The 25,964-nt window shown below is 34.6% G+C and overlaps 1 protein-coding gene across 1 annotated transcript in view; it reads left to right on the forward strand.

Moving 5' to 3' along the window:
- Nucleotides 1-25,964, forward strand: part of DOCK2 (dedicator of cytokinesis 2) — a 491,936-nt gene that overhangs the window by 273,362 nt on the left and 192,610 nt on the right.

The following is a 25,964-nucleotide window of genomic DNA, read 5'->3' on the forward strand; positions in this document are numbered from 1 at the left end:
TGACAAGTGATTTCCTAGAAGAATCTGTTACATTTGGAATATCTAGTTCATCTTCCTGGTAGGGTAGGCTCAGGTGTGGTACATCCAGCCTCTTAAATGTGTCTCCTCTGCATGGAATGTAAATAGGCAGTGTAACAAACAACTGGGGTGTTTGCTCTTTTGAAATGACATGATGTTTCTGGGATGGCACATCTGTTCATGTCAAACAGAAATTCCTCCTCTGGGGCCATTGTTCTTCATGTTCTTTCCCTTTTTTTCAATGATGAAAATGTGTCTTCCCCAATAGCCTCATACAGCAGTGGGATGTGACCAAGACTGGAATAAAGCAGAGAAGGGGATTCAGAAAGAACAATTTCTGTAGTGTGGTCTTTGTTCTTTTTCACGTTGGTACTAAATTAACCATGTCTAGGGACTCAGATACTTTTAAGAAAAGAACTATAAACCCTATGATCTTAAGAAGACTCCAGATCAGACAGTCAATCTTTGCAGGGATGGGCAGGTGATCGAGTTCTGAAAGGGAAAAGACAATAGATGTAGGTAAGCATGGGGCTTCTGTTTCCTCTCTTTATTTTTCAGCCACAGACTTATAATTGCTTGTCAGTAGAATGTCTGAAATAATGTCATATAGTTTCCCAGCAAGTCAGCACACCTCCTATGTTAAGGGACATAGCACAGATGTGCTTGGATCCTTCAGCTCCTTATGTCCAGGACACCCCAATTAAAGTTACTGACTCTTGTCATCATGACTGCAATAGCTAATTTTATGTTAGACTGCTCCTTAATTGCTCTTGTTTATTTTGTGAAATACAAATGGCAAAGTGGGGTAGGGGGCAGGGCAGGGTAAAATATACACTGAGCTTTTGTTCCCTTGGGAATCCTCATGAATTGAAAGATAGAGTAAAGTAATATCCTGCACTCATATCAAAGTTAGCTTGCTTATTTTGATTTACTGGATCTCAGAGACTTGGAGATGAGTCCAGTCATAGGGATTCTGCCTTTTCTTCAGAATTTCTCTGGTCATTGAAACAGATTTGGATTGTATCTGCTCAAGATTAGGGTTTTAGGTCTGGAAAATCTCCTTAGCATAAAAAGCTAGAGAATGTTTCTAAGGAAGCATATGAGACCCTCTGGTTTTGCACAGAGAGGTGAGGAAGTCTTAACACCCCACTTTTTGCTGTCTAATATATCTGTTCATCCTGATGAGCTTGAGTTTTTCTAAAATTACCAGTTTCCCTGAGGGATTGTATATTCTGCAGGCAAAATCCTTGGGTTTCCTATGCCAAAGTGAGTCTAGGAGAGAATACTCCCAAGCATGTCTCTTTCTCTAATTAGAGTAGAATTAATTTGAAATTCTAATAAAAGTTCAGTCAACTTAGTCTTAGAATCTGCATCTCTTCACTCTTTCATTCATCTTAACCCCTTTTCCATGATTTGGAACATCACTGCCCTTGGAATATTCTGAGTCCTCTGGGACAAGGGATCAAAGATGAGTGATGATCAACTATACAATCCTCAGAATAGCAGGACCTGTCCAGAATCCAAACCAAAAAAACAGATACATCACAAAAAATAACCCAGAGCTTTATCATTAAGCACTGGTTTAGGGGTCCTTTGACGGTTTCCTCTAAGAGCAGTAAAGCAAATCTTTGACATTCCTCCCACTGTATCTTTCTCTGTGTCTCTATTTCTATCTCTTTGTCTTTTTCTTTGTGAGAACATCTGTTTGTCTATTTCCTCCCCCTTTTGAAAGATGATTTCAGGTATGATTTTGCTTTCTTGCTTGGTATAGGATTCCATCATTACTATTTTTTCACCATGACAATTCTTTGTCTTTTTTTTTTCCTGTGGGAAAAACTTCTGTGGAAGAAAACAATGGTCTGAAGTTGATTTCCAGTCTGCCTTTTGATTAGCCTGTGACCTTTTCCATAATGAATAATGATCATTTGTTTCCTTTTGCTCTTTCCATACTACTCCTATCTCTAGATACCATTTCCAGATCATCTACTGGTGTCACTTTGGGAATTTCAGTCCTCACCTTGGGATATCCAGGGCTTCATGGATATGGGTCTCAATTTTAGAGGAGTGATACCTGACACAGGATTTCCCTGTCACACATTTCCTGATGCTCCACCCATGGTCACATGACTGGCACAGAATAACTACATTTATTCATCTTATCCCCATATATATTCAACTTGGGAGATTAATTTTAAATGTTTCCTTGTGGATTAGTGAAGTGTTGATTATTATTTACAACTTTGATCACCAGGTTTCTAAAACCTCCACATTTCCTTCCTTAATATCTATCAGAATTTTAGCCTTACAAATCCATTTCCTGGTGATGAATGTATGTAGACCATAAATATTAGTTTCTATTCTTAGGTTTTCCTCTGCTTCCCCAAACAAAAAAAAATTTGATCTTGTACTTAATAGCAATAGTAGTAGCTAATGCATAATAGTATCTATACCTCCCAGAGTTATTATGCAATGAGAGGATGGTAAAGTACTCAGAACAGAGTTATTATTATTCCCATTTAGAGATGAAGAAACAAAGGCTAAATGCTTATCCAGTGTCACATAGCTAGTAAGTGTTTTAGGCCAGATCTAAACTCAGATGTTTCTGTCTTTAGGCCCAGTGCGTGTGCGCTCTCTCGCTCTCTCTCTCTCTCTCTCTCTCTCTCTCTCTCTCTCTCTCTCTCTCTGTCTCTCTCTCTCTCTCTGTCTCTCTGTCTCTCTGTCTCTCTGTCTCTCTGTCTCTCTGTCTCTCTCTCTCTCTCTGTCTCTCTCTGTCTCTCTGTCTCTCTGTCTCTCTGTCTCTGTCTCTCTCTCTCTCTCTCTCTCTCTCTCTCTCTGTCTCTCTGTCTCTCTGTCTCTCTGTCTCTCTCTCTCTCTCTGTCTCTCTCTGTCTCTCTCTCTGTCTCTCTCTCTGTCTCTCTCTCTCTTTCTGTTTATATATATATATATATATATAAAGGGTAGAGATTGAATGGTACTTTGAGTCATCTGGCTAATATAGAGACTTTTGTCCCCTATGAATGCCCTTGATGGGCTAATTAAAAGTTGATTTTCCCATCTTAAAATATTCCATTCTGCTTTTTAATATTCAAATTCCAATTTTGACCTTTTCATAGGACATTTATGAGGGGGGCGTGTCTGGCTGCAAATACCGGGTCTCCAGAGTATTTCAGGATATCAGGCACTCCAAGCTGGTCAATAATGGTTAGGAAGTACCTTAGGATTCCATCATTAGGACTTAATTCATATCCTGGCTAGATTCCAGGATGTCCTCACTGTGGTTGGTCACAGTATCATGCTCAGGGCCTGGGAGCTGAGAGTTATTACTAATCTTTGCTTCCACTTATCCTCTGCCCCTTTTCATCATTGGCTTATTGAATGCAAACCAGACTATTTATCTTTTTACCTATACTTTTTTTTTTTTTTTTTTGCTTGGTGAAACAACTCTAAGTTGAGCGGACATAGAGTAAATATCTATTTCCTTCTCTGATTTGGCACTTTACTTTTATGTATTGATACAGCCTCCTTTTGGTCCTTTGTGACTTTTTTGGGAAGTCTTTCCTTTTTACTTTTGGTAGTAAGGGACGCTGAGTAACTTCATATAGGACAATTGCTTTCCCTCCTCACCTCTTGGTCTTAAAATCCTTAGCTTCTTTTGACTCAGCTTATCTTCTGCAAGAGACCTTTCTTGATCTACTAGGATGCTAGCATCTTCTGATCTGAGGTGATTTGGTGAAGGCTTCTCCTAAATGTCAATATATTTACTTGTTATCTCCTTCATTAGAATGTAAAGTTCTTGAGCAGAAGCAAGAGAATATTCTACATCATAATAAGATTATGTAATTATGAATTGTAATGGATTTGGTTCTTTTCAACAATGAGGTGATTCAAGGCAATTCCAATAGAGTTGTCATGGAAAGTACTACATTCCCAGAGAGATCTATGAAGACTGAATGTGGATCAAAGCATAGTATTTTGATCTTTTTTAGTGGTGATGTTGCCTGTTTGTTGTTGTTTTTTACTTTCTCTTGATTTTTATTCTTTTGATCTGTTTGTGTTTTTTTTTTTTTTTTTGCATAGCATGACAAATATGGAAATATATTTAGAAGAATTACACATGTTTAACCTATATCAGATTCGTTGTTGTCTTGAAAGGGGACTGGGGGGAAGAATGGGGAGAAAAATTTGGAACATAAAGTTTTGCTTAGGTGACTATTGAAAATGATTTTAAATTTATATTTGGAAGTATTTGGAAAAATAAAATAAAATTAGAAAGAAATAAGATCATGGATTAATAGCTGGAAAATATGGAACATTACATTTAATTTTATGTGTGGAAGTCTATGAAATGAAGTTAAATGAGTCCAAAGTGAGTCCAGGGGTTTTTTGTTTGTTTGTTTGTTTGTTTGTTTTTTAGAGGAATTACTTGGATATTGATTTGAGGAGTAAGATATCTAGCTTTTTAAATAAACACTATCACAAAGAATAGCAAATAATGAAAAACAATGTGATTTGCTTTAAAAATAAAAATTCTAGAAAAAATGTAAACTTCTTAAGGACAGGAACTATGGTCTATTTTACTTTGTATGCCCAGAATTTTACACAGTGTGTGGCATATAGGAACAGGAATAGAGACTTGAATTTTGATTGCATTGTTAGAGGGAACTCTCAGGTGAGGGAGTGCCCTCTATAAATGCAAGTTTTTTTCAATTTCTAATTGTCTATATTTGGCTAAAACATTGAGATATTAAATTATTTCCCTAGGGCTACCTAATCAGTGTGTGTAAGAGATGGATAACAATAACAATAATAACTAGCATTTATATATCTTTGTAAGGTTTACAAAGCATTTTGAGTATTTTATCTTATTTAGTCTTCACAGAAAGCACATAAAGTAGGTGTTATTGTTTTCCTCGTTATACAGATGAAGAAACCCACATAATGTAAATAATTTTCCCAGAGACACACAGCTAGTAAACATCTGAGTCAAGTTCCAAATCCAGTATTTTATCTACTGTACTGCCTAGTTGCTCTTAATATATGTTTATTGATTAGCTGATTCATACATTTACCCATCCATTCATTCATTTTTGTCATGCTTAATTTTCCATAGGATAGCTAGGGCATTTCTGTAAATGTGATAGTATGGCATATGCCATCCATTGATATTTTTGACTGAATGAATGAATTCACAGTGCATTCATTTAATAAATACTTATAAAGTGCCTATTTTGTTCAGGGTACCATGCTAAGTCCTAGAGGAGATGCCTAGTTGAGACAAAATTGTCTCTGAACTCACAAAAATGGCTTATTTCCTTTCCCAGAAATATTTTATCTCTATTCCCTTGTTATATCTATATTATGTCTGTCCTTTGGCATCTTACTCTGTTGAGAATTTATGCTTATGAGCAGTGTGTGTGTGTGTGTGTGTGTGTGTGTGTGTGTGTTCAAAGATATAGATTGCTATGGAAATACCTCAACAGACACAATTATATCAATTTGTACCATTTGGGATTTTTACTTGCACAAAGAGCAACTGTATAGAAATGTACAAATCTTATGCTCTCTTCTTTGCTTATTAACTACCAAATCACTATGGCTAAGTATAATTGGGAAAATGAGGGAAGTAGTTTCTCTTTTTAAAAAACTGCTTTTGCTTTGTTTCTTTCTTACTTTATAACCAACAATAGATTCTCAATCCAAACTCTCTTCTCTAGCTTTAAACACTTTAGATAATTGTGTCTTCCCTTATGGAATTCTATGTGCATTCTACAATACTTTAATATGTAACCTCAGCTTTGGTATAGCTAACATACTTATTTCCCCCACTTAGCCCTTCATAGGCACAAAAGTTTCAAAATAAGATACCTGCCCTTATTTTTTCATTTGCTGATCTGAGCTGCTCTTTTGTTTCTCCTCTTCTTTCTTTCTTTTCTTTTCTTTTTTTTTTTTAAACATATACAGCCACCAAGGTGTATACTCCTCTTTGGAGCTTCCTTTGATGAATCCAGTCCACAATGACCTCCTTCCTCTATTGAGCTCCTATTCTTGTCAATACCACATAATTTAGTACTGAGTCCATTTGGATTTTTTCCCCCTTGTTTATTAGTTTTGTCTATCTGTCTAGGTTATAAGTTGCTTGAAGGCAAGAACTATATCTTGATTTCTTTATGTCTCCCACAGTTCTTGTATAAGAGCTGGGCACTTAGTAAGCACCCAAACAGAATCATACCCTTCAGTAGTAGATTGAGAAAGGACCGAAGAAGTCACGCTATCCAACTCTCTCATTTGATGATGAAGAAAGTGAGGATTAACAAAGTTTAGTGAATGTCCGAAGTCACACAGCTAATTAATGATAGAATAGATATTTAAGTCTTCTGAATAATTAGTATATTTTCATAGACCTTATTGATTGACTTAGAAAATAGAATTCACAGAGCTTTTATATATATATATATATGTATATATATATATATGTATATATATATATATATATGCCACACATCCCTATCTATATGTATGTATTCTATTTCCCCTTCCCCATCTTTGCCCAATACCTCCCATATTAAAGAATTATCTTTAAAAATAGGAATGAAAGGCAAAAAATCAGCAAAACTAATGAACATATTGAAAAAATGCATTATAAGTAATATTCCAATCTTGTTATCTCCTGCCTCTGTAAAAAATTTTTCTTCTCTCTGTTATTTGGAGCTATTTGTTCATTATCATTTTACAAAATTCAGTGTCACCTGTTCAATTATTATCTTATAATACTGTAATAATTATTATTTTTCTGGTTCAGCTTACTTTATTTTGTACTAGTTAATGCCTTCATTTGTCATTTCTTAATACCCTATTACATTCATATACAATAGTGTTTTAACCATTATCCAATCAATAGGCAGCTAATTTGTTTTCCTAACCACAAAATAATATTGTTATAATTATTAGTATGTGTGGAGTTTTCTTTTTATTCTTGATCAACTTGGAGTATAGTTTAGTTGTGAAATATTTGGATCGAAGAGTGTAGACATTTTTGTCACTTTATTGTATAATATCAAATTACTTTCTAAATGGTTGTATCTATTCATAGCTCCACCAACATTGTGAAGTAAAACCTGAGGATTGTTTTACATGCATTTGACTTATTATTTGAGATATGAAGAATTCTTTTATATGTTTATTAATAGTTAGCAGTTCTTTTGAGAATGGTTTGTTTAAATCCTTTAGCTTAAATGTTTTAGTTTTAAAAATCTATCCAAGAAATTTCAAAGTCAACTTAGTTATCTATGCTAGATATTCTAGCTTTTAGTCTGATAATAATTTCTTCCAAAAAAAAGAATGTTACTCTGTCTTCTTAGGACATTATGCCTTTTCCTTGGTAGTTTTATTAATTCTTTAGATTCCAAAATCTCATTTAGTAAATATTTATCTCTGTTTATTGGTTTCAAACATTGTGATCTGCATAATTGGACTACTAATGTACATTAGTTTCCTGAATGTGAGATAATATGAAAGATGATTCGATATGGAATCACAAAGATCTGGTGAAAATCCCACCTGTGATACTTACTATGTGACCATGGGCAAGCTATAATAACAGGAAAATCATGGGATATTCTTTTATATGTAATTTCCATGTGTCCTTATTTCCCCCTCATCTCTAAAACATTCTCTTACCAAGTAGATCAAGGCCATATTTGAGGAGCAAGAAAAAAGTAGGAGTAGGTGAGGAAAGGTGAGAACTGGATCAGTAATAGCATGGAGAGGACTTTAAGAAATCTCTATCTCTAGAATTCCTTTAGCTATAGACATGATATAGTGTAGCATGACAGATGAAATACTGAATGAAATCCTAAATCGATTTTATCTGGGATTAAATCCTTTCTATACTTACTAGTATTGTGATTATACACAAGCAATACTGAATGCTTCAGTTTTCTAACCTCTAAAATGGCAAAAATAGTACTTTTAGTCCCTCCCTTACAGAATTGGCATGAGAATAAAATGAGAGAATGTATATAAAGTATATTTTGAACTTTATAATACTATATAGATATAAATTACTTTTTTTCTCCAAATGAGATATATTTTAGTCATTTTGATAGCAGTTGGATGTTTTATTTTTAGTTTGGTGAAATCCAAATAACCCCTGGCATAACCAAGAAATAAGGAAGTAAGGAGGTAATGCTGACTCTTATAATGCCTTACTAAGAGAATGGGTATAGGTTTAGATTAGCACCACATGGAACTGGAAAAGGAGCAAAGTAAAGCAACTAAAATACTGAAGACCCAGAAACTCTTCATTGGTCTTATACTCTGTGCCTGAAGAGCCCTCCCATAGCTAGGATTGCCACTTCTGTTATATTTCTATATCTTCCAGCTCTCTATTCTTATCTGTCAAAGAAATAGTATTCGATGACATGATCTCTCCTGCTTTCTTTTCCTTTCCTTGCTCATAGTCTTGCAAATGCAGCTGCTTGTTTTTATTAATTGTTTGATGTAAATGGTTTTTGTGGTTGAGTGTATGTAGGTGCTAGAATGGAGGATGATCCAAGTTCAGTCATTATCTCGTTGCTACTTCAAATTTATTCTTTTACACATAACTCTTCTCCTCTGTAAATTTCTTTATTTAGAGCATACTTTCCACTTAGCTCATAGCAGTAGAATTGAGGCTAGTGGGCTTTGCTTCTAAAAGTCATATCAAATCCATTCCCTCCCTGGCCGGAGCGGGGGTGGGGCGGGGCAAGATTTACTACTATCTGATGCATTTGTTGGCTGGTACTTCCATCTTCATATCATGAAAGAAAGAGCAGTGGGCTAATATTATCTCTAAATTTATCAGCTTTTTGACATTAACTTTCAGATTTCCCCAGTATTTCCTGTTTGCTGTAACTTGATATATCTTTCTGGCAATTTCCCACAAACCATCTTAGATAATCTTGACTTTGAAGAGAAATTTGGCTCACCATGCTGGCAAGGGATATCAAGGGAAAGGCTCCTTCCAGAAAGAATAGGATCTTCTCTAAAATTTGGCTAAATGATGTCACCCTGGAGATGAAGTTCTAAGAGGTAGTAGGCTCCCTTTCACTGGAGGTTTTCTAACAATGGCTGAATCCTCATTTTTTTATATAAGGGATTCCTAGTCAAGTGTGTTTTAGACTAAATGACTTCTGAGATCTCATCTGTCTCTTGAGATTTTGTGAAGTCAGACCCACAAAGTGATGTCGTGCTTTCCTGTTTCAGCATGGAACATAAAAGAGGGGAATGAAGTTTTAGGAAAAAAAGATACTCAAGGAGATGGATAGTGTTGAGTATTGCCAGATAGAATATTTTCCCCAACTCTCCCCCTCAAAAACCTTCCTATTTTCAAAAAGTCTCTTCTTTCTTTCTGGCAACTTTCCCACTTGTTCTCTCTCTCTAATCCTTGTTTGTAGCTTGATTGCAAAAGACTGAAGAAGAAAGGAATGAAGGAAGCAAGAAGAGATGAAAAAAAGGAAGGAAAGCCAAGATACAGGGAGGAGGGAAAGAGGGAGAAAAGAAGGAACAGAGGGAGGAAGGAAGGGGGGAAAAGATGGATAGAGGGAGGTAATAAGGAAGGAAGGGAAGAAGAAAAGAAAGGATGGGAAGAAGAATATACACTTATTAAATGTCTATAATATACCCACAGAGATTGTTGTTGTTGTTTATCCTTCATTCTTGAAGAGAACCATGACATCAGGGAGTTGATATTATAGCATGCAAGTCAATTGGATTTAAGTGAAGGAGGACTGTGATCACCTGCCTTACTTTTCCCTCCAGAGCCATTTGAATCCAGGAGCAAGATATAGATAAAGATGACTGGACATAGCCCTGAATGCAATAGAAGACATTTGCCTTTTTAATCTAAGGTTTTCAACAGGTCTCAGTTTGACTGAGGCTGCATTCATTCAGTGATTAAGGCTAGATAGAAATTGGGCAAACAATCTCCTCTTTGACCTAAAAAACCCAAGTAAATAAAGAAATGATGAATGAATTAGGGAGGGGAAGACCCTCAGGATTTCTGGCCAAAGCAGGAATGACTGCTATTCACATTCAATTTTAGTCAATCAGGACCTAAAGAATAACTAAATGGGTGACTTAGGACCAGTTGGAAACCAATGAGAATCATATTGGTTTCGGTTTAAGGCTTGGTCCTTAAGAAAGAAATCTAGTCAGTAAACTCCACTGTGCCAAGCACTTTGCAAATATTACCTCATTTGATTTTGCCAACAACCCTGGGAGGTTAGGTGCTATTATTGTTCTCGTTACAGATGAAAAAACTAAAACAGATAGAAGTGAATTGAATTGCCTTGGGCCACATAACTACTATAAAAATGAGAATAGAAAAGTATCTCCATGTCCAAACCTGCATTCCCTCCCATATGGCAAGTCATAGTGACATGAGACATGAAAACAATAAAAATGCTTTCATTGATACTTCTGGTTGTGTTTGAAGCACTTTCAGATCTGTAACAACTTAAGTGACTTTCCTAAGTGAATCTAACAAGGAAGGGCTAATAGAACCATGCCACTTTGGTAGGTCAGGAGAGAGCATATCTAGGACTTGAAGAAGCCGACAATTCCGTGAAAGGTTCTTTGGGTGTGTGATAGTAGAGAAGTTCCAGAGAATGGATTTTCTGGACAACCCATCCTTCTGGAGAGAAGAGATCTTCCCAGAGTGCAGTAAAGCTCCCCTCTGCTGCAGTTCTACTTACCATTGGCAGGCAACTGTAACTAAGGTTTTCTTGTTTCTGGATTGCTGCCTACACTGCAGAATTCTCACAAGGGGAAGGGAAAAGGGAAGGTTTATGGGCTGATCTTATCAGAAATGAAATAAACTCAGTGGCAACAAACAATATCCTAGACCAGATTTCCCCAGGGGTCTTCATGGAATAATTTGCCCAATATCAATTGATATTAAGATTATACAAAATTAAAAATGATAAGGCAGATGTTCTTTCTTTAAGTCTTTTTTTCTAGGTTTAGTGTTGTGGTCTTCATTGCAGGCCACATTTCTCTTAAGGTTTGAGCAGAATAGAAACATAGAATCACTGAACCTCTGAATTGGAAGGAAACTCAGAGGTCATTTAATCCAGTGTGCATCTGAAGAGTAATCACTCCATTCAATATCCCCAACAAGTATTCTGTTTGTCACTGATTTTCTTCCTTCTACTTCCTTCTGAGTCTCTTATTCTGATTTGTTCTTTAGGGGCTACCTCATCTATGAAGCCTCCCTTCATCTTGTCCCCACTTTCCCAGAGCTGATTTTTCTAGAGTACTTTGTCATGTAGAAGAAAAACAAATTGAAATTGCAGAGAGGCAGTTTTGTCTCTATAGAAGGAGAAATTTCTTGACAATTAGAGAAGAATCCCCTTCTAGAAATGGGAGGGATTGTTTTACTCCTCACAACATACTGTTCAATATAAAGGAATAGATCTAAGTTTCATATGATATGACAGACAAGAGTTGTCTGTATAACATATCTTGCTAGAAACACAGATTTTACCCAAGACAAGGACACATAAAAGTTCATATTTAAATGGACTATTTTTCCTTCCTTATTTTTTGTTTGAGGACTAAAAATATATAATAAGAGACTCATACCAGGGAACAGTGAAACTCTAGTTGAACTTCAGTCCATGAAGGCTCAATACCAGCAAGGTTCTGCTCCATCTCTTTATTTAAGGAGCTTTTCATATAACCTCTGAACTCAGGATAATCAGCAGTGAACAATTTTTTTCACTTGATGAAAGGCAACATCGTTATGTTCTTCAGATTCTCCCAATAATGCTTAGTATTTTTCCATGGCCCTAGTCTCTTTATATGTTAAACCTTTAGTCTCAGTCCCAAGCACATTCCTAAATAACAGATTTATAACTACTTACTGCCTGACTATAGATATTTATGAATATAAATATCACTTATTCTATTTGATATCTATAACATTTGTAACATATATCATTCTATCAACAAGCAAGTTGTAAAAATTGTTTTAAAATAGAGTCTTCATCATGAGTCCAAAATAGCTCTTGTCATGGTAGAAAAAATGGGAATCAAGAGACTTGGGTTCTAATGTTAGCACTATCACTAATTTTGTGATTGTGGTAAATCACTTTACCTCTCTAGGTTTCAGTTCATCCATCTCTAAAATGGAGCTGTACATTGAGGGGGTCTACCTAATTTAAATAATGTATTCATCAAAGTAGTAAAGTAAAATGTAGGTGTTAATATCTAACTTATCTACTTTATAAGATAGTTATAAGATACAAATAGACCTAATGTACTTGAGAATTTTCTGGATTACTACAAAGATCTATATATTGAAAGGGAGACATTGACATCTTTAAAGTGGGTGAATAATATGATCAGAAAGAAATATTCTGTAGCATTCATCATTATCATCCTCATTATCATCAATTTGATTTCACCTTGGAATTCCAAGTGAAGAAAAATCAAGGTTCTAATGAGAATCACACAATTTTGGAGGTAGAACGACCAAGAGATTATCTAGTCTAACTTACATTTTAATAAGAATTTCTTCTATACTATAGCTATAACTAGTTTAAATATAGTCTGAGAATGAGAGTCATAAGATCTTCTGGCTTTCTCGCTTCATTTTTTCAATACTGGGCATCTTCCCCTGTGTCCTTCAGCACCATTCTTTTTTATCTGACATTAAGAATTATATTTATAAGGATGACAAGACTCATGCCAGGGGCTTGGTTATACTCTCTTATAGATGGAAGAGTGATCCTAGGTCACAAATACAGTGGAAAGTAGACAAGATCTGGTGTTAAAGGAACTAGTTTTCAACAGTGTTTCTTAACTGCCTAGTACTCTGTGATCTTGGATATCATTTCCTTTCTCTAAGCATCAGTTTCCTTACCTGTAAAATGTATAATTTGCACTAGATATTTTGAGGTCCTTTCCAATTCACTATCTTTGAAAAGCCATCATATTTTCCCAAAGCATGTATTTCTATCTTGTTCAATAGAAGCAATAACTCTGCATTTCTGAAATTTAGCTCTCCTAAATCTCTCTGTTTAATTTTATCCTAGATGTAATAGTCTAAATGAACATTTATTTTAAAAATCATTTTGAATTGTTAGAAATGATTAGATTTGATCTAAAATATTTGGGTTCACCAAACCTGATATTAGGTACACACAGTTCACAGTTTTTTTCAGTATACGCAGTATCAAGAACAAAGGTCCAGAAAGCATCTCCAATCTCTAAAAATTTAATCCCAAGTATCAAAGAGAGGTAATATCTGTTTGATTGATAAACTATGTTGAGATTAGATTAAATAGTTTTTTAACTTGGAGAAGAAAAAGCCTAGGTTATTGTCTTTAGATATGTGAAGGTCATAGAATTATTACTAAACTTAAGAGTACTAAACCCTATATTCAAATGATAATTCACATCTTTCTGTGTGACCTTGGGTAAGTTAGTTAGTCTCATTAGGCCTCAGTTTCCTGATATGTAAAAAAGAGAATGTTGAGCTAGATGATGTCTGAGGACCCTTCCATCTCTAGATTTTTGGTCCTACAACTCTCACAGAGGAAGGACAAAAAGTACTCCTGGATTTTGAGAACTAAGATCAGTGGCAAAAGAGGAAACAAGGTAGATTATTGACTCAAAATTAATAACATTTCAATTAGAGCTGTCAAATAGTGAAATGCTGTATATTTATGAGGTAATAACCCCCCATTGATGAAGCTAGATAAATTAAAGTGTGATGGTTATCGTAGATAGTTTAGAAATGATTTGTGCTTCAGATAAAGATTGGATCAGATGAATTTTGAAGTTATTTCCAAAGCTAAGATTCTGTGAATTCTTAACTAAAAGAATAAAACTAAAGAGATGGAATCTTCTTTTTCTTGAATTTAACTTAAACAAAAAGACTATTTCTTCCAAAGACTTTACATTAAAGAGCAGGCTAATAAAAGAGTAGATAACCTTTTGGGATAAAGAAGTTTAGAAAATTAATGAAGCATGTTGTCAGCAGAAGTGAGACATATATTTCCCTTAAAAATTGTCTGTGTTACTTGCTAGCCTTTTCCTTTTAGGATACTATTGCTTTTGATATATCTTTTACAATCAGCAAAATTTTGAGGCTGCCATGGCACAGGTGTTTAGTTATGGCTGAGGCATTGCCAAATAAAACCTCAGCTGGTCTCAAAGATAGGAAGACCATATAATGTAATGGATGAAACATGGTTTTTAAAATACAAAATCTTCTTGATGTGGAGATTCATTCTATGATATGCTTCTTAATCTGAGAAATGAGGCCAATGTTATTACCTTCCCCTCTCCTCTTCATCATTTTCCTCATAACCTGCTCTGTACCTAGAAAGGTTCAGTGTCATTGCAAAAACTGATGACTGTCAATGCACCATGGGAAATAAGCCTTGGCATTGTAATCATGGGCTCTAGGAGCACATTTGACACTGGCAGAGCTGATAGATAAAAAACTAAAAATATAAATATTTGTTTCAAGCTCTATAGGTGCCATCCAGAAATGTGAGTTGGGAGCAAGTTGGTAAAGGCCTCTGGTTTAAGATTGCTTTTTATTTGATATGATTGTCCTAGAAGGAAGCTTGGTGTGTTCCACATTTTGTGTTAGAAAGATATTGCTGTCAAAGGTGAACTGCAGAAGAAAAAGCGATGTTCTTTAATATTCCATTATAATGTATTAAGACTGCCTAGTAAAGATGTTTTTTTGGGGGAGCCTATTTAATTTACTTTCTTACTCTAGAAGTTTTTACTTCCCATTTTCTTCAATTTTATTTAGTTTTTACTAAAATGGATTTTCTTTCATGTATAATATACACTGTGTAGTATCATTACTAAATTCTACTATATCTCACTCTTTTCTCTTGAGTGAAATTATAAATGCTTCAAAAGATATCACAAATGTATCCAAAGTTACTATCAATGATGTGTCCATAAACCAGATTATTTCAATCCAAACTCATTACACATTGAGGATGTAATCTACATATTATTTGACTTCTTGACCTCTTGGGGGAATTTTCTCTATTATAGGAAGTTTCAAATGGTTGCAAAGGATTGCTCCATGAACTTCCCTGAAGCTTTCCTCTAAATTTTCTGACCTGGAGGAATGTAAGAACATAAACTCCTTGAGGATATGACAATCATATTTTCACCATTTATAGAGTAGAAGAGTAAAAGGAACAAGGTCCCTCTCTCCAATTGTTGTGATTTTTGAATCTTCTTTCTCCTTTAAAGACTACAGTGAATATTTTTCTATTTATCCTATGAAGGACTATTTATTTGAAAAAATAAAGCCCTATGTAACTTGATCAGCAAATATTTAATGAGCATCTACAATTATGCTTCTGTGTGACCTTGGGCAAGTCTTCTTTCAAGACTCAATTCAGATTCCACCTTCTTCAGAAGATTTCCCTAGTGCCTCTATCAAAAGTTTTATTTGACAGTGACATATGTGTATCTTTACTTAGAGATTCACATACTGATTTCCTGTGTAGAATGTGAACTCCCAGAGGGCAAGGGGAGTATGTTTGCCTTTCTTTATATATTCAGTATTTAGTATAGTATGTGGTAATCAGCACATATTTAATAAATGTTTGTTGAATGGCTGACTAACTATTATAACATACTTATCTGTGTGCTTTACTTTTCTGTTAAACTATGTTTGCTGAGGTCAGGGACCATGTGTCACGTAAAATTTATTTCTCCTCTGCAATTAGCTGAGTTAAGTGCACTGAAATATTAAGCACTTACTAATATTTGGTACAGTGCATATCATATTTAGGATTTTCTATAATCCAGAGGAATTCTATAATCCACTAAGATTCCTTGTCAAATCAATAGTATTGACAATGAGTGTTATAGAAATCCAGAAAAAAAGGGTTTATGTAAATAACTAGATTAGTTTGGAACAGATTGATGCAATGAGGAATTTTCAGATTAGTTTGGCCCTTTTAGAGGCAATCTGTCTAGTTTTTTTTAAATGTAATAGTATGCACACAAAACAACTCTGCAGAGGGAGACCACGCTGATGATCCAGAGAGTAAAAGAAAGATACGTTTGGCAGATGACATAGTGAATAAAATACCAGGCCTGGAGTCAGAAACACCTGACCTCAAATCTGGACTCACAAGCTTATTAGCTGTGTGTTGCTGGGAAAGTAATTTAACTAGTATTTAACTCAGTTTACTTATTTGTAACATGGAAATAGTAACAGTAATCTCTCAGGATTGTTGTGAGGATCAATTGAGATATTAGTTATAAAGTACTGGCATACAGTTACCACTATATAAATGTTAAATATTGACTATTATCTATAAATTGCTTACTCTAAAGAGTTAATAATAGCCTGAATCTCTTGGCACTAAGACTACTTATCTAACACTTTGTAAGATGCTATACTTTAGAGGTAAAAGTGCATCTCCTTCACTTTACAAATTAGAAAATTGAGGCTTAGAAAAGTTGACTTACTCAAGTTCACATTGGTAATAAGTAGGAAAGCTGGGATTTGAATTTAGTTAAAGTCATTCCAAACCGAGTGTAATCACTACTATATAACACAACCTATGACAATAAAAACCTTTAACAACAACAATGGAAAAAAAAAAAAAAAACTTTGTAAGACTTAAGAACTCAGATCATTGCAATTACCAGCCATAATTTTAAAGTACCAATGATGGAGCATACCACCCATCTCCAAATGGAAAAGTAATGAACTCAAAATGCTGAATGAGATATAAACTCTTGGATATGGGCAATGTGAAGATTTGTTATGTTCCTTTAACATGAAACTAAAGTTTTGATTTAATTTTTCTTTGTCTGGATTGCTTCTATTAGCATTTCCTTGCTTATTGACCTTCATGGTATGTGGAAGGAAGTATCCCAGCCTTCAAGATACTGATGGGGCTGATGCCAGGAGTCTATAAGCTTATCCTTTTCTCATTTCCACAAGGGCATCCCAATTGATTTTTTCCCCTAGTAATGGTTCCTGAGGCAATTAAGATCCCAGTAATTTAGGTGGGCAATGACAACTAGCTTTGTGTTGGCTGTAGAAGGGCCATAGTGCTAGAACTCACCAAATTTTAAGTTTATTAGCAGCAGTAGTCTTGCTATCAGTAATGCTATTTATAGCTAATTTGTGGGTTTATTAACCCCCAAATAACCACTAAATACCTACCACAGCACAGAACTTCTGAGCAGAGTGCTTCAGGGATCTTAGAATTTCCTTTCCAACTGCTTCTGTGCACACTATGTTTTGCCTTTCTTGAGGGTTGATTTAAGTCTGGTCTCCAAAAATAAATGATTCCAGGTTGTCAGATTCTGAGCATGCTGGAAAATGATTCCACAACAATATATCAGAGAGGAGGGGCCCCCACCCCCACTAGACTATTAGAACTCATTTCCATAGTTGGAGTCTTAAACTACAGCCCAGTCTGTCTTAAGGTTGATTCTAATGTTTGCTCTAGCAACCTCAGGATCACTTTTCATAGGCTTGTGTGAAATAGAAAGTCAAATTATAATCATATAGAAAATAATAATAGCTAATATTTGTATAAAACTTGCTAGTTGGCACCAGAATGCAAAGAACACTAGGCCTAGAGTCTGGAAGACTGATCTTGAGTTCAATAAGTCCCTGACACTTACTAGCTGCAAGACCTTAGGCAAGTCACTTAAACCTGTTTGCTCTAATCCAGTGGAGAAGGAAATGGTAAACTACACCAATAATTTTTCTAAGAAAACTCCAAAATGGAGTCACATAGGACTCAAACAACTGAACAAGAACATATAACATTACAATATGCTACATACTTGCTAAGGGCTTTACAATTGTTATCTCATTTTATCCTCACAACAATCTTGGGGATTATCTACATTTTATATGTGAAGAAATTAAGGCAAACAGAGATTAAGTGATATCACACAATCAGCAAACATCTGAGATCATTTTTGAACTCAGATCACGGGATTCCTTTCCTGTGCACTACTGCACTACCTAGCTGCCCCAGAACCAATATTTTACCACATATATATTTGTGGTGAGCAATCTTCTTTTCTTTTCGTTCTTTTTTCTTTTTTTGGTATTGATAACTGACTGTAGTTTTTATGCAGTGTGGCAAAAAGGGCACAATACTTGGAGTAATTAAGCCTGTATTGAATGTTATGTATGACTTTTACTACACATATGACTTTGTTCAAGTCACTGAATTCAATTCCCTGACCTTTAGTTTTTCAGTCTTTAAAATTAAGCTATTGGACTAGACCATTTCCAAGCTCTATCAATATATTTGATTATGTGCAAGTTACTTCAGTTCAGCCTCACTTTTTTCATCTGTAAATTGTAGATAAGAATAACTATTACTTAGTTCACTTAATTTTTTCTGAAAAAATTCTTTGTTAACAGAGAAATTTTACATACATATGATCTATTATTATTCTTGTCATCTCCACTACCAGAGCAAAATTTCCTAACAGACCCTTTCCTAAATGGCTAAGTTGTCATTTTTGGAACCACGAGGATAGGGCTTTTAGGGTATGCATCAGGCAGCAGAATGAGAGATGGTTTTGAATTTAGTTACTACTCTGAAAAAAAATCCCCTCCAAAATGGTTGCTGTAGAATAACTTATATTGCTTCTGTTGTCAAAAAATGAAAATTATGTAACTCTGTTTCCTTTTTTGCCTTAACTTCTAGAGAATGTAGAATTCAATTCATTGCACTCTGTAAAGTGAGTTATTATTTATTGGTCAAATGCTGGAATCTACTCAATCTGGTTCCTGAAAGCATCTAATTCATTTGCTTCCTTCAGACAATCTATTCTCTTTTTATCTATAAATGTAATATCTTACACTATGTTTTAATCTATAAGCTGCCTCAGTTCCTTTTGGGAGTGAGTGGAAATGTGAGTCTCATCTAATTGCAGAATCTAAGTTTTCAGTTAATGAGGTCAATCACTAATGTTTTTCAACAAACTGACTAGATCAGTTGGAGCGATCACCATAGCTGGTATCTTTTTATACCCTTTTAAAAATTATTACTAATTTTATTAATCACTAATTGTAATTTTAAATAATTATACTTACTCTGTGACTTTATCAAGTCACTTAACTTCTTTTTTTCTCAGTATCCTTAAATGTAAAATCAGAATAATAACAGCACCTACCTTTCAAAGTTGTGAAAACTAAGCGAGATGATAATTGCAAAGTGCTTAACATAGTGCCTGGCATGTAGTAAATGCTATATAAATGTTAGATATAATAATTATTATTATTCCTGTCACTTTTTATGTTTGTCATATTATGACATGTTGAGGCTCAAGGAGGAATAAAATTTTGATGAACAATAGTGAGAAAAAGACTGGGTTTTGAATCAAAGGTCTTAGGTTTAAATCTTCCTTTACTCCTTAATACCTCTGTGACTCTAGGCAAATCATCCTACTTCTATGGACCAGAGACTTCTTTACTGTGAAATGAATGGACTGTATTAGATGACCTTGGAGGTCTTTTCCAGTTCTCTATCTTCTGAATATCCTAAAATCTTCTCACTCTACTACACAATGTTGAAATAGTGAATTATTTTGGGTATGATATAGTAAGACAAAAAAATTCATGAAGCTTTGTATTCAATGGTATAGATTTTTACAAAACTGTATATCTGGCTTATCTATTTATATAATTTTTTTCTTCTAACAAACAAATCATAATAGCAGTATAATCTCATGTTTGAAATGAACCTCAAGATTTACAAAAGGCTTTACTCACAGATCTGCATATAATGTCTTATTTCATCTCTTAATTTTCCTACTTTGAGAGAATATAAATTTCTTTGTTTACATTTTTGTCATGTCAGTGACTAACATTGTGCCTGACATACAAAAGTACTTAATAAATGCTTATGGGGATGAATGGATAGATGAAGGCATCATCATCCATCAATTCATCCAGGTTGACAGCTTCAGAGTCATTCTCATCTGTATCCTCTTTAATCCAATCATTTGAGTCATTCAATCATTTGAGAAGTCTACAGACTTACTTACACCAACTCTCTTGAATATATTCCCTTCTTCCCACTCACACATCCCTCACTGTAGTTCAGACTCTCATCACCTTTCAACTGTTCTCTTGCCTCCTAATTGGTTTCTTTCCTTCCATCTCTTTCTCTGTCTCTCTCTCTCTTTCTCTCTCTGTCTGTCTCTCTCTCTCTCTGTCTGTCTCTCTCTGTCTGTCTCTCTCTGTCTGTCTCTCTGTCTGTCTCTCTCTGTCTCTCTCTCTCTTTCTCTCTCTCTCTCTGCTTTTCTCTCTCTTTCTCTTTCTCTGTCTGTCTGTCTCATCTACCTACTGCACACTTTCCAGAATAATTGTAGAGTATTAAATATGACCATGCTAATCCCATACTCAAATTCTTCAGTGACTGGTTAATATCTATAGGAGAAAACACAAATTCCTCTGTTTGTGGTCTTTCAGAATCTAGCATCATCAGTTTACTTTGCTAAACCTATTTCACATGATTCTGTTTCATACACTATTTTCCATTTAAAATTATCTACATTTTTGTTCTCTGAATTCAGCATTCTATCTCTGATCTCTGTACCTTTGCAGAGGCTTTTCCTTATACCTATTATCTACATCATATTCATCTGTCTCCCAGAAATCCTAGCTTTCCTTAGAGTTCAGTTCAAATACTACCTCCTAAGCTAAGCCTGACATATTCCGTGTTGTTCTCTCCAAACTCCAATTATCTTAAATATACTTGTCTTAGTACCTGCTGTTTCCCTCTGGTAGAATATAAGCTCTCTGAAGTCAGAGACTATTATCCATTTTTGTCTTTGTATTATTACCAGTTGCTAGAAATGTGGTTTGCATATAGTAGACATTTAACAAATGTACATTCATTTGAATTGAACAACTCTGTGAAGTAGGTTTTGCAAATCTTTTATCCTGATTTTACAGATGAGACAGATGAGGCTCTGAGTTGCTCAAATTAACACAACCAGAAAATATGAGAACCAGTTTTTGAACCCTAGTCTCTTCTGACCAAGTGATTTAAACACAGAGGGTCTGTTAGAGATGGGGGAGAAAGATCAATAGTATCTATTTCATTAAACACTTGCCATTTGGGCTTAAATTGTGAAGATTAGATTGTTGTAGCAAAGGAGTTTAATCTGTTGCTTATTTGTTTCAATTGTTTAAGAAGCTAAATTACTCATCACCTACTCTGTAATGTTTTCTTGCTAGTGCATTTAGCATTTTATAAAATGGTTCCAATTCAAGATGCTTTGTTGTTTTCACATCTCTTTTCACTCAGCCTTCTCATGAAGAATATTGGAGAGGGGAGGAATATTGGAACAAACTATTACAATGCTGGATGTTAATGAACAACAACAACAACAAAAAAGCTACTGAATGGGAGAAACCCCAGTGGAGTTTGCATCTCTGTTTCAATAAAGGTTTAAGTTCACTAAAGCCAGAAAATAACTTATTGGAGTTTGATAGGCTGCAGGACAAATGTTAATAGCTTCACCTTTAATTTAAGCTGGGTTTTATTTTTATAGCCAGTCCTTTGATAGCAAACTAAATTTATTGGAGGATTTTTAAAAGCACAGGAAAATCAATAAGATATGTTGGATGGGAGATGTGTAGCATTATAAAATATCACTTTAACTACATATGATATATAACTATGTATGCATATATATGTATATACGCATAGTGTCTGTGCATGGAAATAGAGAAACAGACAAAGCTGGCATGGACAGAGAGAAACAGAAAGGTAGAGAGAAAGGGAAAGGAGAGGGAGAGGGAACAAGCATTTTACTCTTCTGCATGGCAACAAACTAATGTTAGCCAAGTATCTTTTAAAGATATGTTGTTTTTCATTTTGTTCTATAGGTCTTAGTTTTCTCATTTATAAAATAAGGGCATTGAAACAGATAGCTTTTTCAAGGACCATTCCACTTCTAATATTCTATAACTACAATTCTAGGTGAAACCATTTATATAGATTAACTTATCTACCTCTGGGGAAAAATTTTCCAAGGAATTATAACAACACATCAAAATTAAAGGTATTATGTAATTTAATGAGGGAAAAACAAAAGGAAACACTAAAATCAAGGAAACACTTTGTGTTTCAGAAAAATTCTATTCATTCTTACCCTCTCTTGTAGAAGAAAATTTTAATATATTAATCAAGATAAAATGGGGAAATAAGTCTTGAGTCTCTCATGCTATAGAAGTGACTAGGTCTTTATGCTTCTTTTAAATCAGTGTTTGACTCTAAGATCAAACACTAGAATTATTTATTGTTAGTGTTTGGGGATTTTTTAAAAGTCTCTAAATCCTAATTTCCTTCTGGACTTTCTTTGCTTTCTTCAACAGCTCAAACCACTCCCTTTTCTTCTTTCCTGGACATATAATTTGTCATTGTGAATTTTTAGCTTCAAAATGCCACTCAGCTTTCCTAACAGCATTATTTTTATAACAAGGGTGCCCCTTCTCTCAGCACTTGGTGCAAGTTTACACTGACTATGATGGTGATAGCCCTTCACATTTATTCTTAATAAGAATATTTGTCCTCATTTTCATGACTGTGTGATCCTGACTTGCCTTGATGTATGATTGAAACATGCTCATGGCTCACAATAGGCATGATTACACTTAGGCATGATTACAAAACAACAATAACGACGACGATGACAATAATCAAATTCTGAGTCCAAGTATTCATAATGAAGGGAAGATTAATGTTAAAGAATAATATATCCTTCTATTCTTTTGCAGAGGCTGAAAGTTCACTGGCATGAAATGTCTTATTATCCATTTTATTTCAATATGCTGATCAATTTTGCTAAAAAAAATCTCTTCTTTTAAATTAAAAATATGTAAGAGATGACTCTTTAGAAGACTCAAGGATTCAAGGAGAAATCCAAATGATATCAAAACAAAAGATACAATAAAATCTATTATTAAAGAAAAGTAATAATGGAATCATAGAATCAGAATTATAGATCTGGAAAGGACTTTAAAGATCACCTCTTCTCCAAGTTTTATATCAAATCCCTGTTTTACTTTAGAGCACAGTATATATAGGGGAACTCCTTTCATGGGACCATTGGCAGGGGTTGAGAGAACACAAGTAATTCTGTTTAAGACACAACCATCAATGATGAAGAACATATCCCTTTTGAGCTGGATCTTGGAACTGATAGACCTAGATGAGGTAGTAAACTCTACCGAATGCTAACTTGATAAAAGGGTACAAGACTATACGAGATAAATGGGGTTTATTATATGTTCATGAATTTATTTTTGTTCCAAGAGTTATATAGCATGGAGAAAAGGAAAATGAACTGTATTTGAAATCAGACAATCGTAGGATCATATTTCTAGAGTTGGAAAAAACTTTACAGATCAGCTAGTTGAAGCTCCTAATTTTGCAAATTCACCAAAAGTCACACAGGTAATAAGTATCAGTTGGAATTTGAATCCAGGTTCTTAGACTTAGAAGAGACTGCGGACTTTCCATTAGACAATGATTTAGCTTTGCTATTGGCTTCCTGTGTCCTTGAAATGAAGATTTGAGTCCTACCTTTGTTGTCAGTCAACTGGATAGCCTTGGATTATTCACTTAAACTGTAGGGATTTTGTTTTCATCATTTATAAATGGAGGGGAGGGGAACCTCTAAGATTCCTTTTAGCTCAAAATCTATGAACTTTGTTTTTTCAGAGAAGTACCTGAAATTCAGAGAATGCAAGTAACTGACCTGAGGTCACTCAAGTGATTAGCATTAGTACTGGGGCTCAAACTTGAATTTCCTGATTCATAGTAGACTACATTTTCTACTACTCCATAACTAGCCATGTCATTGGTTAAAGAAAAAAATGGTCATTTGTGAATGATGAAAAATTTATTAGTCACACTGTGGCATCTGTATAGAACACATGAAAAAAAAATTTGTTACAGTTTTTAAAATACAAGGACAAGGTCACAGCAAAGTCATTTAGAATTGTGGCTTAGAACAAGTTTAAAAGCAAAAAAAAAAAAAAAATGCTTTTGTACCACTGATTTATTGCCTGTGCTTTAACTTAAAAAAAAAAAAAAAATCAGCAGATTGATTGCACAACTTGCAGTTGGAGACATGCTTACTTTTTTGCAGGCAGGGCTGATTCATAAAACATCACTGACCTTTTTTCAGCCTCATTCTCTTGTAAACATGATATGTTTTTCTTAGAGAAACATAACTGATTCTCCAACACAAGAGAAACACAAAGTTTTGTACACACAATGGATTAATGGTACTGCAACTGAAGAAGACTGATGATGGCATTGGTTATTAGATTAGGAGAGATGTTGACAATGGCCAGTGGTCCTTTGGGTGGAATTCCAAGTCTCGGTTTAATAGTACTTTCATGTATTGAGCCTAGGAGATGTTGTCTCATGCATCTTTCTGCCTTCATCTAAGACCATCCCCATATGAACCTTGTTCAGCAGTGACTCTTTCCAGAAGACCCAGCTGGTATATCATTACAGGATCTGTTGGCGATATGTTGTCCTTAAGAGATGAGGTGATCTGAGCGAAACTTCCAAGCCCTTAATAAGTTGGGGATTTGACCCAAAATGAGTTACATGGTGAAAACAGTGGCCAGAAAAACACTCTCATCACTCCAGGATCTCAAGAAAAAGCATATTGGTACTACTTATTAATATAATTTCTTCCCTGGGCCTATTTCTTTATTAGTATTTTTTAAAATTTCATTTTACTTTCCATTGATAAAATGGCTCCCTGTCAGTTTATTAATTTAATAGGTCAGATATATTTAGAATAAAAGGATTTTTTAAAAGTAAAAATATTATTAATTTAAGAGGGTTACTCTTTTTTCAAATCTTCATTAAGGAAGTATTATATTTCCATCACACACTAAAGTTGTGCACACTGATTCTCTACAGTGCTTTCTTCAGCATTTCTCACGTTATTGGTTTCATATGATATCTAAGACAGTACAGTTATTAGTCCCAAGAATGGTGCCTGCAATATTTAGCTCTGTACAAAAATTGCCCTCCATGCCCAGTCTGCTATGTACTTAATGTGGTCAGTGACATTTTTCCAAGTCTGTTTATTACCTGCTGGTAAGAGTTCCTATGAGACAATTTGAGATGAAACTTTAGGAGTAATTAGGTTTTATGAGGACATAATGCCCTTCAAGCCTAATTTCACATGATGTTAAGTCAATGCTAATATTCAATTCTTTTCCGTCTGTTTTCAAATTAAAGGTCGAAAGTTTCCTGAAATTAGCTGGAATGTTGTACACATCAATCCCACCATGTGCTGCCATCTCTTTGCCCAGTTGTATTTGGATAGGAAGACAGATTTTTTTTTTGTATTTTTCTTTCTTTATAAATGTCTATCACTGACAGATTTTTTGAGGGAATGATCTCTCCTGGACAGAATGAGCACATTATTTCAATCAAACATTAAAGGAAATGGCTCTTGAGCCTCTAACCTTACCTTAAAACCCAAGCACTAGATGCTATATAGCTCCAGTTATTTAAAAGTTGTTCTGTTTTTCTTTTTAAATATTTTCAGTGTCAAAGGTTATACTCCTCTCTTAATGAATGTTGATTTATTGTATTTTTTCAAGTTGCAATTAGAGGATAAAGATTATATTTGTCTCTATAAAAATATTTGTAGAACAACTAAAAAAACCTTGTTATTACCAAAAGATTTTTGTTGATTGCAGTTATGAAGGATTTTGAGGGTGAGAAAATGTGTGTATTCATCGTCTCTTCGGCTTGTATGGTATTTCTGCAGCTGGAGGTCATGTTGCTATTCATATTTGCTTGTAAAATAAAGCTGTCTTACTTACTGCATATAACTTGACTCCTATTCCCATGCATTACTGTTTCCTTTTGGGACTAGGA

This window comes from Sminthopsis crassicaudata, chromosome 2 (genome assembly GCF_048593235.1).
Source record: "Sminthopsis crassicaudata isolate SCR6 chromosome 2, ASM4859323v1, whole genome shotgun sequence".
Lineage (NCBI taxonomy): Eukaryota > Metazoa > Chordata > Mammalia > Dasyuromorphia > Dasyuridae > Sminthopsis > Sminthopsis crassicaudata.